General features: G+C 38.5%; 1 protein-coding gene across 2 annotated transcripts in view; it reads left to right on the forward strand.

Moving 5' to 3' along the window:
- The first annotated feature begins 4,462 nt into the window (after positions 1 to 4,462).
- Positions 4,463 to 17,411, forward strand: part of MARCH7 (membrane-associated ring finger (C3HC4) 7, E3 ubiquitin protein ligase) — a 49,298-nt gene continuing 36,349 nt past the window's right edge. For both annotated transcript variants that reach the window (XM_012655838.1, XM_012655837.1), the window contains exon 1: positions 4,463 to 4,633. The gene's annotated coding sequence lies outside the window, so the exon portion shown is untranslated. The remainder of the gene's footprint in view (positions 4,634 to 17,411) is intronic.

Here is a 17,411-nt window from a genome sequence, read left to right on the forward strand (position 1 = left end):
CTATATACAAAAATCAACTCAAAATGGATTAAAGACTTAAATGCAAGACATGAAACTATAAAACTGCTAGCAGAAAACATAGGGAAAATACACCAGGACACTGCTCTAGGGATCAGGTTACCTAGCCCTGGTAGGCAAAAATTTTACGGCTAAGACCTTTTGTTGCACAGGCAGCAAAAACAAAAATACACAAATGGGACTATATTAAATTAAAAGGCTTCTTCATGGCAAAGGAAACAAGAGAGTGAAGATTCAACTTGTTAAATGGGAGAAAATACTTGCTAACTATTCATCTGACAACGGACTAATATCCAGAATATACAAGGAACTCAAACATCTCAATAGCAAGAAAAATCAAATAATCCCACTTAAAAATGGGCAAAGGAAGTCAGGCATGGTGGCCCAGGACTGTAGTCCCAGCTTCTCAGGACACCGAAACAGGATTGCTTGAGCCCAGGAGTTCGCGGCTGCAGTGAGCTATGATTGTGCCTCTGCACTCCAGCCTGGGTGACAGAGCAAGACTCTATATCTTCAAGAAAAAAAAAAAGTAGAGGCCAGGCAGGGTGGCTCATGCCTGTAACCCTAACACTTTGGAAGGCCAAGATGGGAGGATTGCTTGAGGCCAGGAGTTTGAGACCAGCCTGGGCAAGAGTGAGACCCTGTCTCTACAAAATAGAAAAATTTGCTGGGCGTCGGGGTATGTGCCTATAGTCCCAGCTACTTGGGAGGCTGAGACGGGAGGGTTGCTGGAGCTCAGGAATTTGAGGATGCAGTGTACTAAGATGATGCCACTGCACTCTAGCCTGGGAGACAGAGCAAGACTCTATCTAAAAAAAAAAAAAAAAGTGGGAAAAGGCAAAGGACTTGAATAGACATTTTAGACATTTCTCAAAAGAAGACATATAAATGTACAAATGGCCAAAAGATATATGAAAAAATGCTCAACATCACTAATCATCAGGGAAATGCAAATCAAAACTGTAATGAGATAGCATCTTACCCCAGTTAGAATAGCTATTATCAAAAAGAAAAAAAAATAACAGATGCTGGTGAGGATACAGAGTAAAGGAACTCTTATACACTGTTGGTGGGATTGTAAATTAATTATGGCCATTATGGAAAACAGTATGGAGGTTTCCTAAAAAGCTAAAAATAGAACTGATCCAGCAATCCCACTAGTGGGTATTTATCCAAAGGGAAGGAAATCATTATATCAAAGAGATATCTGCACCCTCATGTTTATTGCAGCACTATTCACAACAGCAAAGATACGAGATCAACTTAGGTGTCCATCAGTGGATGAATGGATAAAGGAAATGTGCTGTATATACACAATGAAATATTATTCAGCATAACAAACAACAAAATTCTGTCATTTGCAACAACATGGATAGAACTGGAGTACATTAAGTGAAATAAGTCAGACGTAGAAACACAAAATGCATGTTCTTACTCATATATGGGAGCTAAAATCTTGATCTCATGGAGGTAAAGAGTAGAATGATAATTAACAGAGGCTGGGAAATGGGTAGGGAAGAATGAAGAGAGGTTGGTTAATGGGTATAAACATACAGTTAGATAGAAGGAGTAAGTTCTAATGTTTGATACTAGAAATAGTAGATACAACAATGTATTGTATATTTCAAAATAGCTAGAAAAGAGGACTTATGATGTTCCTGAACATAAAAATTATAAAGTCTATGGGTGAGAAATATTTTAAATACTCTGACTTGATCATTATATTCTGTGGATGCAACAAAATATCCCATGTACCCCATAAATATGTACAAATATTATGTATCAATAAGAAAATTACATGATTTGCAAAAAGCAAATATTAAATATTACCATATCTTTTCAATGCCACACCATTTATGCAAAATAAAGAATATCTATACAATTGCCCTTGCCATAGAGAGGCTTCTTAGAAGGTTAGATTGAGGATGATAAAAAGAAAACAGGAACTTTGAAATTCAATATATGAAAGAGATTTCTAAGCTATCAGGTGGATGAAGAAATACATAAGAGTAAAGGGCTATATGAGCATAGCTAAATGACAGACAAGTTTATAAAGTAGAAGGGGGAAAATTAATAACAGTCACTAAGACCCTAACTTAGAGAAGAAGCCAAGTTCAAAACTGAAAATTAACGTGAGTGGTGTAGGCAAGTGGTGAACATATTTAGATACTGAAAGATGTGTCAGAGCCAGTCATAGAGGATATAAAGTTTACCAAAGGAAGGTCAAATGGGGACATTCTGTGGATAAAAGGTAACCATGGAATTTAGATTGTTTGGAACAATCCTGATTTCAAATATTTGTCTGTCAAATCATTTTATCCTGATTTTTAGTTCAGAAAATATGGTCCCTATTGTACCTATTTGTATCCTAACAAATTCCTAGCAAAATGTCTTTAACAGAAAAATCTCATTAATTTTTTTGATAATGATAATTACCTGGAGACTGAAATCAGAGACTACATTAAATAAAAACACAACCAGCCAATCTTAAAAACAAAAACATATTTATCAGTGGTCTTTACCTATTTACTAGCATCAATAAAAAACTAGAATCTGCAAGCTCTATTTAGCATAGGAAATTGGTGCCATACTCACCTCTGATAATACCATCAGTGCTGGGTGGGGATGAAGCCATAATCTGCCAAAATCTGTAACATCCTTGTCAGATTTGGGGGTTCTGTAGAGAAGTTACCACTACCAGGTCTGATTACCATAGCTCAGGAAAATGGTGCAGTCATTCTTCTTAACGTAGAATAAACTTGAGAAGATGTTTAAGGGACCTATGTAATATTAAGCCCCAGAAAGAAATAATATTAGTGGTGGTTCAGACATGGAATGTAATAGCTAACAATTATGGAATGCTTACCATGTTCTAGGAATTGATGCATTATCTCCTTTAATCCTTCCAATAACCTTATGGGGTACAGGTATTGTTATTAACCCCATTTTACAGGAAACCTAGGTTAAGGAATTGCTCAAGATAACAAAGGTAGTAAGAGGCAGGGCTGGGATTTGAACCCATATAAATGCAGTCCGGTTCTTCAGGGTGCATATACACATGTATACAACCACAATGCTACACAGCACTCAAACAGGCTGGAAAAAAATTATGTTTCTTTAAAGGGCAAATTAATATCCTCAAAAGTAATCCCTGCTCACTTTAATCCCATCTCAGATGCTTAATCTTTAATGAATATCCTAAAAGTTAGATTGGTATTTACGTGCTAACTTTAATAATCAAACTTTAAATCTTTAAAATTCACAGTATTTTACAATTTATCATAGTGAATCACGGACAGTCTGTTAGTCTCCAAGACACAATAAAGATGATAGTGATTGATATTCCATTCCCTGCAGATGAAATGACAATTACATGTAAAAACCATATTTCAGTTATTGGAATTATTTGGATCCAATGGATTGCTTTTAATAACAACAAAATAGGTCATTTAAAAAAATCAAGTGCCTTCAGCGTGCTTCCGAGTTTCAACAACTGATGTTTACCGTTAAAGAACTTTTGTTTGATACATTATTCAAAATCCACTTATCATCTAAATCCAGAAAAATTGTGGCATTTTTCTCTAACGTACTCATTTTTATTTATTAGTACTCATTTACATCTTAGTTTACCACATTTACACATCTTAGTTTACACATTTACAGTTCTTTGAAAGTTTTGTCTAATATTCATCAGACCATTTACCTCTCAATTTTCCTCGCTTTTTAAATATGTGAATTTTTTACTGCAAAATCTATAGCTACGTTATCAAAGGTTAATGTCACGATTTGGGAGACAGGATTGTAAAAGTAACCCACCACCAAGACTTAATTACTACAGGAAATTACCACAAGGTTGGAAAATCCGCTCCAACCCTTAAGGGGAAGGGCTTAATAGGGCGGGCAGGGAGACAAGCGGGGAGGAGGGGAGGTCGGAAAAGGCAGTGCTTGATTCAATTCAATGAACATTCACTGCGCCACTTACCAAGCGCCAAAAAAACAAAACAAAACAAAACAAAACAAAAAACAAAACAAAACAAAAACCGAGCTGGGCGGTATTTCTAGCAGTGGGCCCTGCAGGTTTGCCCGAGGGGGCAAGAACCTGTGGGCGGGGACCCGGGCACCAGGGCGTGAAGGGGCTGGCTCAGAGACCCTCGCCAGTCGAGCGAGGACCGCCAACCAGGGCCGGGCCTCCAGTGCCCAGCTCCCAGCGCCCGCACACTCGCCAACCCAGCCGCCAGCACTCGGGCCAATCTGCCGCTGCAGCTTACCAGTGGCGCCTCGCTGACTTCCCGGGGGAAGCTCTTCAACGGTTGCCGCAGTCAGAGCACCACCCCGCGGTGGGGTACGTCGAGCCCGCCCGCAGCTCTCGGATTCCCGCAGCGCCGCCACTCTCGCGAGATGCCGGGAAGTCCGCGAAGTGGGGGAGGAGGAGAAGGGAGGGGCGCTTAACGGTGGCGGCTGCTTCTGCGCCGGATCCGAGAGAGGGGCGGGCGCCATTGTGCTTAGCTGCGGACTTCTTTTCCTCAGTCTCAGGCCTAGAACTCCGAGGAGGAAGGCAGTGGTGTGGTTGCTGTAAGCGGGACGCGCCCAGTTCAGTGCCAGCTCAGGAGCAGGGGTAATAAAACGCGGGGCTTGGGCCTCTACCTCCCGGGGAGCTGGTTCGAGACAAGGCCGCGGGTGGGGGAGGGGAAGAAACGAGGTGTAGGCCTGGGGGCGCGAAGGCCGCTTCCTCGCTGGATTGGGGTGGAGGAGCTTGTTCCGGGACCGCTGGTACGACGCGGGGACTGGGCACAGGCCTCTTCTGTTGGTGGCCTTTCGTCCCGTGGTGGAGTTTGTGACGGGTGGAGGGGTCAGATTGTGCGTTTTATGGGCGTGTGGTGGGCGAGGGGCTTGAGCCCTGCTTTGGCCTGGCGCGGCCTCCCCTTGGGCTGGGTTCTGGAGGATCTTCTGGAGCCCCGTGGGCCGGGGGTGTCGCGAGTGAGGTATTTGGTGAACGCGGTGTTGGAGGCGGGCACCCGGGTTAGGGCTGGGCCGCCCCAGCCTCGAATGGAAGTGACTTTGGCAGCCCCTCAGATTCAGCCCCTTGCTCATTGATAGCTCCAGATCTTGAATATCGTGACACTTTGGGGGTTCTTATTGTGTTTTGGTAAATGCTCTGTTTTTTAAATTGAAATAGGTGATGTGTATGTATATAAAAAAGCACCTGTTGGCTTAAGAAGTGAAAAGATGGAAGGCGCCAGTAGTAGAATACGCCCTCATTTTGATGAAGCTGCGTAGTGAAGATGAATGTGTACACATACACACCAAAAAATACTACAATTAATACTTTTTCTGTTTAGAAAAGTAAATATATATGGGGAAAATCTCTGGGTAATAAATTCGTCACACCGATGTCGTTTGGTACTGTTAAAAGTAAATATGCCAAGTAAAATTGAATTTACTAAGATTTTTTCCGATTTTGTAGGCTTTTTAAGGCATTTTTCTTATTCATTATTATAAATCTCCCATTCCTTCCGCCTATTTCCCCTTTTCTGTCCGAAGCTAATAGGTAGGCTTAAAGATGAATTTTTGACTTAAAAATCAAAACAGCATACTGTTAGGAAGGCGAGGCATAGTGTAACTAGATTTCTCCTTGAGGTAAAAAAATTTTCAGAAATGGAGTCAGTATTTCATATAATAGCTCTACAGCATTTTATGAAACAGCAGTGGTGCGTGAGGCAGTAGTGCCAGAGTCAGAAGATCTGGGTTTGAGTCTTCATTTTTGCCATAATTATTTTACCTCTTCAGCTTTCCTCAGGAACATAGCAGTTAATTCCTAGTGTTGAAGTGAGGATTAAGTTAGATGAGGTACTGTGCACAGTGATATGTATTTATGTAAGTTCTATATTATATATGTTTTATAGATAAAAGCTTTTTACAGCTCTTCCTTTGCTCCAAATTACACTACAAAGTAAGCATAGTCAGTTTGTGTAGTCTTGGGGTGTTTTTTTTCCAGGTGCCTGCTGGGTCAGGTGTATGTATTGAATAAGAATTTCTGCTTATTTATGTACAAATGATTTCTTTTTTCTGCCACACTGGTGGGAGGGCTTATTTTCCCAGGTAAAGCATGAAGGTACTCCAATATATTCTACATAAAGGCATAAAAATGTCAAATAATTGACTTGGACATAAAAGTCATCCATGACTCTCATGTGGCCAATTTTTAATCAGCTCCATGTCCACCTCACACAACCCTTTTTGCTAGTATATGTTCGTGAATTGCCTATATTTTAATATTTTATGTTAGGAAAATTTTATAGTGTAAAAGCTATCAGCGTAAACTTTTTTTTGTTTTTTGTTTGTTGTTTTGTTTTTTTGAGACAGTCTTGCTCTGTCACCCAGGCTGAAGTGCGGTGGCAGATAGATCATAGCTCACTGCAGCCTCGAACTCCTGGGTTCAAGTGATTCCCCACCTCAGCCTCCTGAGTAGCTGGAACTACACAGGTGCATGCCACCACGGCTGGGTAATTTAAAAAACATTATTTTTTTTTAGAGATGAGGTCTTGCTTTGTTGCTCAGGCTGGTCTTGAACTCCTGGCCTCAAGCAGTCCTCCTGCCTCAGCCTCCCAAAGTGCTGGGATTATAGGTGTGAGATAATGCCAGGACCAGTAATTTTTAATTTGTTGTAGTATGGCTGCTAGATTAGGGCTTCACGTTACAAGAATGAGCTTGACATGGCGTCTGCCCTCTACAACTCACGATTTAGTCATCAGTCTAGTGTATAAACAACTACTATTACTATCTTAGTGTGACTATATAGTAGTACTGTGGGAGCATAGAGGAGGGGTGCTTAATCTTGTGGGGAAATTTTACAGGAAGTATTGCTTGAACTAAGATGATCACTAGGACTTTGATAAGGAGTCTACAAAGTGGTGATATGGTTTGTTTTAGGAATTGACAGTTTGTTCCCCATAACTGAAATATGAATTGAATGAGGGAGGGGTTAGAGCCTGACAAGAAAGACATTCTGTACTGCATTAGAAAGTTAGTGCTAAAAAAAAAAAAAACTTAAGAGTAGGAGACTGACATATTAACTTTACCCAAAGTAATAAAGCACTCTCAATTTTTAGAAAAAAAAAAAGAAAGTTAGTGCTCTGTGCTGTGGAATGGAGACCGATTGTGTCTCTAAGGCAAATAAAAATGATTTTTAGATTATCTTTGCCCATACGTTCTTCTGTTACCATAGATAATTAAGTGCCAATACTATAAAGAATGGTGGAACTTGCATGAATGAAATGCACAAACTTGCATCAAACTTCATTTTTAACCAACAAACTGAACTAATGAACCTTTTAATTCTTAAATAACTGAGTCAGCAACTGATCACATTAGGTTGATTACAATGTAAAAGGAATCAAATTTTGAATTCCTACTAAGATTACTTGGATTCACCAACACAGAATTCTGTTACAGTGAAATAATTTATCATCTCACAAATCATTATTTTACAAAAATTCTTTCTTTACAGTACAGTATTTGCTAATCACAGGGTGAGGTCAAAAGAGGTTGGGGAGGGAATAAAATTACTTTGTAAGTTGAGAGTTGTCTGGGGTTTAATTTTCACTGATCTTAATTTTTGACTTTTCTACTCTGACATGAATTTACATGGTCAAAGCTGGCTTAACCTGCTCTGAAATATATTTCTGTGACTCTGCCAGTTAGGTGAGCTAAGCTGAACATCTGGTTTTTAAAATCACCTACTGCTCTACGCCCATTTTTGTCACCGATTTTAAAGGGCAAGTTTTGAACCTTAAAAGCTAGTTATCATCTTTCCATCATCATCATCATTTCACTTTAATGTGTTTCTCACTTTCCAGAAAGAACCCTAAAATGGTTTCCACTTACTGAAAGAAGATCGAAAACTTGACACTTACAGATTAAAGACAAATAGTCATTGAAGAACAGCTTATCTTTTAAAGTGCTTTAGTGTAGACTTAACATCAAAGTTATATTTTCTTGAAGAAATGTTAAACTTTTTTCTAGTTTTTGTTTTTCAAGACTTGAGTATATCTTTGTGTTCTAAATATTTGTCAGCTAAAAATCAAGAGATTTTTTTTTTTAAAGGCCCCAAAAGTTCTCTGCTTCAAAGTGCTTCCTTCATTTGACCACCCTCAGGTTCTGTGTCTCCATGTTCACTAGGATTTCCCATTAAGAAAAAAAGAATTTTTCCCCAGAAGCAGATATTTTAAATAGAAGAGTATACAAAGTACAGGTAAATAATGGAATTATAACTATGTATTTCTGGAAAATTTTTGACTATTGAAAAGCTACATTGGAATTTTGTGTGATTACTCCAGCCTTTATGCCATATGTTAATATGTTTTTGACGGTTTAGTAACTGCAATCCCCCCTTAATATTTAAGACAGATTGCAAGTTACACCTGGTTAGAATTACATTTTCATAGAGACTGTGGCATAAGATAATACTCATAGCAGGAAAGTAAAAGGATAAGTTTAGGAAGCTGTATAACCACCTCAAAGCCTAGAGGATTAAAACTACTTTTTACTGTTTTTTACAGTTCTATATGCCTTTTGGGCAGTCCTACTTGTTTGTTTATTCTTGGGTTCACTGTGTCAGCATTCAGCTGGTGGATTTCCCAGGCTGGAAGGTCCAGGGTGCTGTCAGAATGGTGCTGGTTGACATCTAGGCTTTGTTCCAAATGATCATTTATGACAGAGGTCTCAGGACAGCATTCCAAGAAAGTGAAAATGGACGCTTATAAGATCTCTTGCAACTTTGGAAATCATATAATGTCACTTACAATGTATTCTTTTAGTCAAACTAAGGCTCACAAGGCTAACCTACATTCAAGGGATGAGGAAAGAAGACTCTACCTTGTCCTGGGCAGACCAGCAACATTGCATTGAAGAGGGCGTTTCATACTAGGATGGCAGAGATTTGTAGCCATATTTTATAATTTACCACAGGTTGTTTAGAATTATAAGGATAGGTATCCTTAAAAATGTCATGATTGGGATTGCTTTAAAATAATACAGGTGGTGGTAAAATAGACAAAACTGGTCAAATGTTACTGAAGACTTGATACATGAAAGTTCAGTTTGGTCTCTACTTTTGATTATGTTTGAAAATTTTCATAGTAAAAAAAGAATTTAAGTCATACTCGGGTAATCTAAAGTCCATTTTGTGAAGCGATTTTAACTTCGTCTTTCATTTAGCTCTTACTGCAACAGTACTTTTTTGTTTATTACTTTCTTTGTCATGTGTAGCTGCTAAGGCTATAAACCAGCAATTTACAAAGGGAATTATTCTCCTTAAGACTTCTTTATACATTTTATTGTGATACAAGTTACAAAAAAGTGTCTTTTTCTTTTGTAAATAATTTTTGCCCTTAATTAGCAAAGTAAGACCGAGTACATTAAAGAAATTTTGGAAAACTAAGTATAAAGAAGAAAAACAAAACACACTAATAATGCTCTGACCCATAGAACAGTAAAATGTTAAAAATGGCTTTCTTTCCAGTTTTTTAATGCATATGCTTATATACGTTTCTTTACCCTGCAGTGAATATCCTGTACATAAAGCTGAATGACTTTAAAAGTCTTTTTATAATACTATGTGTTAGAGATAAATTTCAAATAATGAAAAAGCCAATAGAATCTCTACTAAGCTGTTTGTATGAAAATCTTAACATTGTTTAATAATGGCTAGTATTGTATGCCAGCAAAGCTCACAACATACCTGTGAAATTGGTACTACTATTATCACTATTTTGTAGGTGAGGAAATTAAGCATTGGAAAGATTAAGCCTTAGAGTCACACCAAGTAAAGGGCAGACTTCAAAACTTGAACTCATAACTATCATATTTCTTCAAATAGTCAGAAATTGGCTGATATGCAGAAAATTAGGCAATGCTTAATTTATTTCCTGCCTAGATGCAGTTTCCTGTTTTGGAAAATATAGGAAATGAATTGTATTAATGAATACATTAAATATATTTTTATTAATGAATACATTAAAATACAGAGGAAGACTATTAGGTGTGGAAAGTAGCATGTGATAATATGGATAGGGCCATGGCTCTTTTATTAGGCTGATTACTGGGTTTACTTGACAGATACCTGAGTAAGACTTATTGTAGTAATGGGACATAGTGGTCTGTAGAGTGATGGAAGAAAATACCTGTTAAGAAAAGCCTTCAGAAGCAGAATCAAAAACTTTGAGACATTAACACTTCTATTTCTCTGCTTTTAGGAATTCACAGCTTTCCAAAATTTGGTAAACTAAAAATCCAAGCCCTACATAGTGGGCTACTTGTGGTAGTGGTCCCAGTAAGTTTTACTCTTAAGTAGGGTTATTGGTAGAATTACTTTGCTCTGAGTGTTTATGTTGTCTGAAGTTTTTTGATTTATTAATACTTTTTCATAATACCCCAAATTCTACTAGAGATACTAAGTTGTCAGGGGTGGGGGAGAGGGAGTGCTAAGACTGCCCAGATAGGAAGTACAGTAGTACATGCAGACGGCAAGGAGATAGGATATGTGTCTGGGAAAAAGTAAACAGATCAGTGTAAGTGATTGAAAATCTTTTGTCAGCCCACACTGTTCTCCTGTGTTTTCAAAACTTTATTTCTAGCATCTCTCTAGACCTTCTGGGTATTTCAGACTGCTCATTCTTTAAAACTACCTTATCTTGGTTTGCTCCCTTCTCCTCCATTCCCAATCCCCTGCAAGAAAAAGAAAAAAACAGTAAAAACATTTGTTCTTCATCAGTATTCTAAATAATCCTCTCCCACTCCCTCCCAGTTATTAGGTAAATTCTCTCTGATTTGAGAAGTATGTTTTAAATCTACATTCTATCCATTACCACTACTTTGGACTCTCACTAATTTATCTTGGTGCCAACATGTCTTTTCCTGTAACTTGACCTCAATATTGATTTAGTTTTGGGGGACCTTTTGTTTTGGACTGACCCTGTTTAAAAATCTTTAGTAGCTTCTAAGCTTGTAGCCTATAGCAGTGGTTTGCTTCCCATGATTACACAAAGGCAGTAAAAATTAAATGTTAAGTTACTTTCCATATTGCAAAAATGAAGCAAGTTATATATGAATCTGTTATTAAGGCTAGACAAAACTGATGAAGTTTTGTTGGAGTACTAATTGTTTCATCTTTCAAAACTCTAATTTTCAGAAACATCATTCGTGTGGTCCTTAGAGAAGAAAATAATGCACAAACCACTGGTGGTAGAGAGCTTCTGAGTTGTTGCTTTATTAAAGTACATACTCCTGAGCAGAGGACACAAATGCCTTCATAATCTACTTTCTACATTTGTTACCTTTGGTTTTCTTTCTGTTCCTCTCTCACCTTCCATGGCTTGAATCACACGCCTCATACGTTAATTTTTGATTTTCCAGTTCTTCTTAAACGTACTTTAGCATCTTTATACCTTCTTCCTTTTTTTCTAGTTTTTCTTCAAAGGTCAACTCAAATGTTACCTCCTCTGAAGTCTTTCTCATCTTGTTGGAACTTTTGGTTCCCTATTTATTGCTCCCATAGCATAGTGATAATTTTTTTTTTTAAGTATTAGGTCATTAAATATGAAATGTCCTATTTCGAATCAAGTGTGTTTTATTACATCTCTAGCAAGAAGCGGTACAGTTAATCAAAGTATGCGCCTAAACTGTCGTCGCAGTTTTGCCGTCTTAACAGTAGCTCGTTTATGCCAGCAGCAAAGAAGCCTGGAGAGCAAGTGGCAATGAAATCTCAAAAGGCATTTTCCATGGCTTATTCACAATTGGATATTTTTCCTTGCAATAAGGGATCCAAAGCCGGGAAGAAATGGTAGTCAGTTGGTGCAAGGTCTGCTGAAAACGGTGGATGACAGAGTTTCCAAGTCTAGCCTCTGTAGTTTGAGCAGTATTAATTTGTGCGACATGTGGTCGAATGTTTTCTTGCAAGAGGATTGGCTTGTCTCTATTGAACAATGCTGGCTGCTTAATTGCAAGCATCCTCATCATTTCATCTAGTTGGTTGCAGTAGACATCTGCTGTAATGGATTGACCAGGTTTCATGAAGCCGTAGTGGATAATACCAGCGCTGGACCATCAGACAGACATTGTTAGCTTTTTTTGATGAATATTCGCTTTTCAACTGTGTTTTGGCACTTCGTCTTTATCTAACCATTGTGCCAAATGCTTGCGATTGTCAAAAAGAATCCATTTTTCGTCACACGTAACAATAAGGTGTAGAAATGGTTTGCCTTTATGTCATGACAGCAAGGAAAGGCGAGCTTCGAGACCATTTCTTTCCTGACGCTCATTTAATTCATGTGTTACCTACCTATCCAGCTTCTTTACCTTGTTGATTTGTTTCAAACAGTCCAATATTGTTGGAATAGTAATGACAAACCTTGCTGCTAACTGACGCGTTGGTTGAGATGTATTCACTTCCACTACAGCTGTCAGCTCATCATTATCCACCTTGGTCTCAGGTGGCCCATGTGGCTCATTTTCAAGATTAAAATCACCAGAATGGAACTTCTCAAACCGTCAGCACACTGTGTATTCATTAGCCACATCCTTCCCAAACACTTTGTTGTTATCTCAAGCTGTCTGCACTGCATTGGTTCCACAACAGAACTCGTATTCGAAGATAACACAGATTTTTGACTTACCCATGGTTTCACAAAAATTGCTCTAAAAAAAATTTGAAAGACAATCACAAGCCAAACCATGCATTTGAAAGAATGAGGATGTATCTTCACAATAAAAATAAAACAAGAAGTGTCAAAGTGAAATGTCAGAGATATCAGCTGTCAAACTTAGCACTCAAGGAAATCGGACGTTTTGTACTTAATAACCTAATAGAATGATTTTCCTCAGTCTGGTATGAATAGCTAATTATTCTAGTTGGTATTTGTTGGACTTCTTGACTCTGAGTTGGTGTTTTTTTCCATCAGTTCTGGAATACTTATGGCCAGTATTTCTTCAAATATTTTCTCTGCTTTAGTCTTCTGTCCTTCGGAAATCTAGTTAAACATAAGACCTTACTCTTCCCTCAGTATCTCTTAAACTCTTTTTTCTGTATTTGCTACTGTATGTCTTTCCAGCCTTTATTCTAGATAATTTTCCTCTAGCTTATGTCTCCTTTTCCTAATTTTTCAGATCTACCTAGTCGTAGCCCATTGATTTCCTCATTTGCTAACATTGGTGTCATATCTTTGTGTGATACTGTTTATTGTTTTATCTCTTTGTAATAGGTTGATTTTTTTTCCCTTGCATTTTTGTATGTCTTATAATTTTTCATTGAATGCTAAATTTTAAATAAAAGAATAGTAAATGATGCCACTTGAGCCTGGTCAACAGAGCAAGACCCTGTCTTCAAAAAAAAGAAAAAAACCAACAAAAGAGTTAAATACCCTAGATGTCTGGATTATAGTAAAAATAAATAAAAGAACAGTAGAGATGGAAGTAAATAATATTTATACCTTGATGTGGACATATTCTCTTTCTGTCAGGATTGAGTTAGTTTAGTCTATAGTTGAGCTGGGTCTGATCTTTATTATTGCTTTATTTACCTTCAGAGTATGCTAGTAGTGGACTGCCACTGCCTAATGCTTAATGTGAGGCCTAGAATGCTGGAGGGCTGCTTCTTCTTCTCTTTTTTTTTTTTTTTATTTTTGAGACAAAGCCTCACTCTGTCACCCTGGGTAGAGAGCAGTGGCATCATTGCAGCTCACTGCAAGCTCAGACTCCTGGGCTCAAGTGATCTTCTTGCCTTAGCCTCCTGAGTAGCTGGGACTGCAGGTGAGTGCTACCACACCTGGCTGATTTTTTTCTGTTTTTTTCGTAGAGACAGGTTCTCACTCTTCTTCAGGCTGGTGTTGAGCTCCTGAGCTCAAGCGATTCTTCCACCTAGGCCTCCCTGAGTGCTGGGATTATAGGCATGAGTCACCACGCCCATCCCTGGAGGGTTTCTTTCAGTGTTCTTGTACCACCCTCAACTTTTCTGCTGGCCCTGCACCGCAGAGAGATCTCTGTTGTACCTCCCTCAGCAGTAGACTGGTATTGCTTCTTATTTGAAGAAAGCTATGGTTAGAGGGCGGTTCTTTGTTCTATTGATCCTTCTCCAGTCTTAGGCAGGCTCTGTGTGTGCTGATTTTCAGAGGTAGGGATTTTCCAGCATTTCTGCCTTTATTCCTGGCTCTGTTCATTCTAGAGTCTAGAGTGCAGGCAGATTCTATGTGTGCCCCTTCCTTGCTGTGTACTGACCTCTGCCTTGTATTTGCCTTGTATTGGTGAAGGGTCTTGGGCAGATGGGTTTCAGGGCCCTTCCCCAGTGACTACAGTCCTCTACCTGTATCAGCGCCAAGTCCTTCCTGAAATTGAGTTTCCTATTCCTCTCCTGGCAACAGCTAATCACTGCCTTGTATTCACATAAGGTCTGGAACATGGATAGACTTCTTTAGGTTGTCCCCTTCTAGTAAACATAGGCAGGCCCTACATGATTATGCTGCAGAAAAAGAGACTCTTAGGTCTTCTGCCTACCCTCATTCTTTCTTGTGAACGCTCGGTAGAGGTCTGTGGAAAAGACTCCCCTTGTGTTTGTCCCCAGAGTTTCTTAACTGTCCCCCTAGCAAATATTTGGCCTTTAGGAATTTAAGAATTAGTTAAATTTTGATAGTTTTTTCTTAGCTTTTATGGTGGCCACCTTTTCCATCTCTTCCAGTGGAGAGGCTTGTCATCCTTTGCAGTTCATTTTTCATCTTGTTGCCTTGCAACCTGAGCTTTCTGGTGACTTTAAGAAAGTCCATCAGATTATAGATTATCCAGTTTATTTTTGTTATGTTAGGATGGGAGGGATGTTCTCTTGTGACTTCTTTATATTGTGCAGAGATGGAACACTTTCCCTAATTTTGTTATGAAAATATTCAGAAAGGAGGTTGGGAGAATATTTGTATTAACACCCATGTAAACTTGCATACATTCAATAGTTAATAGTTTGCCATATTTGCTTTTTTTTTTCTTTTCTTTTGTCCCTAAGACAGGGCCTCGCTCTGTCATCCAGGCTCGAAGTGCAGTGGTGCCATCGTAGGTCACAGCAGCCTCCAACTCCTGGGCTCAAGGGATCCTGCTTGCCTCAGCCTCCCCAGTAGCAAGGACCACAGGCATATGTCACCATGACCAGCTAATTAAAAATTTTTTTTTTTTTTTTTTTTTTTTAGAGATAGGGTCGTGCTGTGTTGCTCAGGCTAGTCTTGAACTCCTGGCCTCAAGCAATCCTCCTGTGTCAGCCTCCCAAAGTGCTGGGATTACAGATGTGAGCCACTGCACCTGGCTCATACACTTACTTTCTGAAATATATATTGCTATTTCAGAATCATTTAAAAGTGAATTGCAGACATTGTGACATCAGTAAAATTCAGTCAGTATGCAAGCTTTTGTTGTCTTTTAGAATTAGAATCCATTCAAGTTTCATGCATTGCGTTTGGTTTTGTCTCTTTAGTCTCAAACTAGAACAGTATTTCTATGTTTTTTCTTTGTGACATTGACTTTTTGAAACATCTAGGCTAGTTATCTTACAGAATGTTTTCAGTTTTGGATTTCTCATCCTCATCGTGTTCATATTTAATTATGGCCATTGTATATTTCAGTTCTGAAAGTCCTGTTCAGTCCTTTTTTCAAAAGTGCTCTTTTTTGTGTTTTCTGTTCCTTGCACGTATTTTTCAAGCTTTCCTTTATGTAAACATTGTGCACATAGTTTTATAATCTTTTTAAAATACTTGATTTTATATTTTTTGCTACTCTTACTTTCTCTCATCTTGTGTCTCAAGGACCTTGTTTGTGGTGCTTTATTTATTTCAGTGTATACTTAGTTATTGCCTGCTCATTATACTTGAAAAATTATTTGTAGAAATAGTTTGAAGCTTAGCATATTTCTCCAACAAGATTTGTGTTGGCTTCTACCAAGTTCTTAGTGGATTACTAGATTGGGACCACCTTAAACCAAATTCAGGCTTTTAACTTCGTTTGCTATTCAGGTAGCATCAACCTGGACTGCAAAATCTGCATAAGAGCTGGTTTACTTCCAGCTTGACTCTTACTTACCCTGAGGTTGTAGACCAGTTTATTGTAAGGAGGTGGACTATTAGATTCCTTACCTTGTTCATGTCCTGAGCTTTGGTGTCCTTCTATCAACTGACAAAATGAAAGTTTAAATTTGCTGGAATCTACAAATGCCTTCAGGGAAAAAGTGGCTTTTGTTCTTTCTTGTCTCTGGGTTTCCGTTTTCCCTTCATTATTGACTTAGTAACTCTTGTCAGTTCTTTGAGACTTTTTAGAAGAAGTTTTTTATAGTTTATCAAGCATTTTTCATTGTTTTAGGGGAATGATTGGTTTGAATAATCTGCCATTGTGAAGAACTGAACATTCTCTCCGTAGCATTTTGAGTATCTCTTCTGTTACGCCTATATAGTATCATGGTAAATTATTTATTCTATTAATTCCCCCCACGCCTAAAATACAATTTCAGGAGATAAGTCTTTTTAGTATTTCCTAGAATTTAGCACCTACTAAACTGAGTATTGTTAGGTATCTAGTAACTTTTAAAAACTGAACTGGAGTCCGGGCATTGTGGCTCGCTGACACCTGTAATCCCTGCACTTTGGGAGGCCGTCCCTTGAGGCCAGCCTGAGCAAGAGCAAGACCCTGTCTCTACAAGAAATAGAAGAATTAGCCTGGTGTGGTGGTGTGTACCTGTTGACCCAGCTGCTTGGGAGGCTGAGGCAGGAGGATGAGTTGATCACAGGAGTTTGAAGTTGCAGTGACCTATAATGACACCACTGCACTCTAGCCTGGGCAACAGAGCCAGACTCTGTCTCAAAAATTCAAAAATAATTATGAACTGGAGCTAGAATTTTTAAAGGAAATTGTATTTTCATTTAAGGAAATTAAATGGAACAGGTAAGTTGGAGTTCTGGATGCTAGGCCAAAGAATTTGGATTACCTTTTTAGGGTGATGGAAATCAACTGTAAGTTTGATTGGCAAATGGTGCCATTACTTAGTAAAAGTTGTGAGATGTTTTTTCAGTTGCATTTAACATGTGACTGGTGAGGTCTTGGCAACTTGCAGATAACATCAGGCACAGAATTAATTTCAGAATTTTGTATGTCAGATAATGACACAGTTCCTTTTGGCTTTTTGCCTGGACTAGGAGGAAGTTTAAGGCAAGATATTTCCACAGAATGGATTTGAATAGATTTAATGCTGTTTATGGGTAGGAAAGGCTTTTTTTTTGGTCTAAAGATTCTTTGTAGTGTTCAACAGGGCACCAAAAACATAAATTTGCTTTTAAGTCCTCTTCAGAATTTTCTAGGAAGCCCAGCAGAATGAAATC

The sequence above is a fragment of the Propithecus coquereli genome, unplaced genomic scaffold (assembly GCF_000956105.1).
Source record: "Propithecus coquereli isolate 6110/MARCELLA unplaced genomic scaffold, Pcoq_1.0 Scaffold49, whole genome shotgun sequence".
Taxonomy (NCBI): Eukaryota; Metazoa; Chordata; class Mammalia; order Primates; family Indriidae; genus Propithecus; species Propithecus coquereli.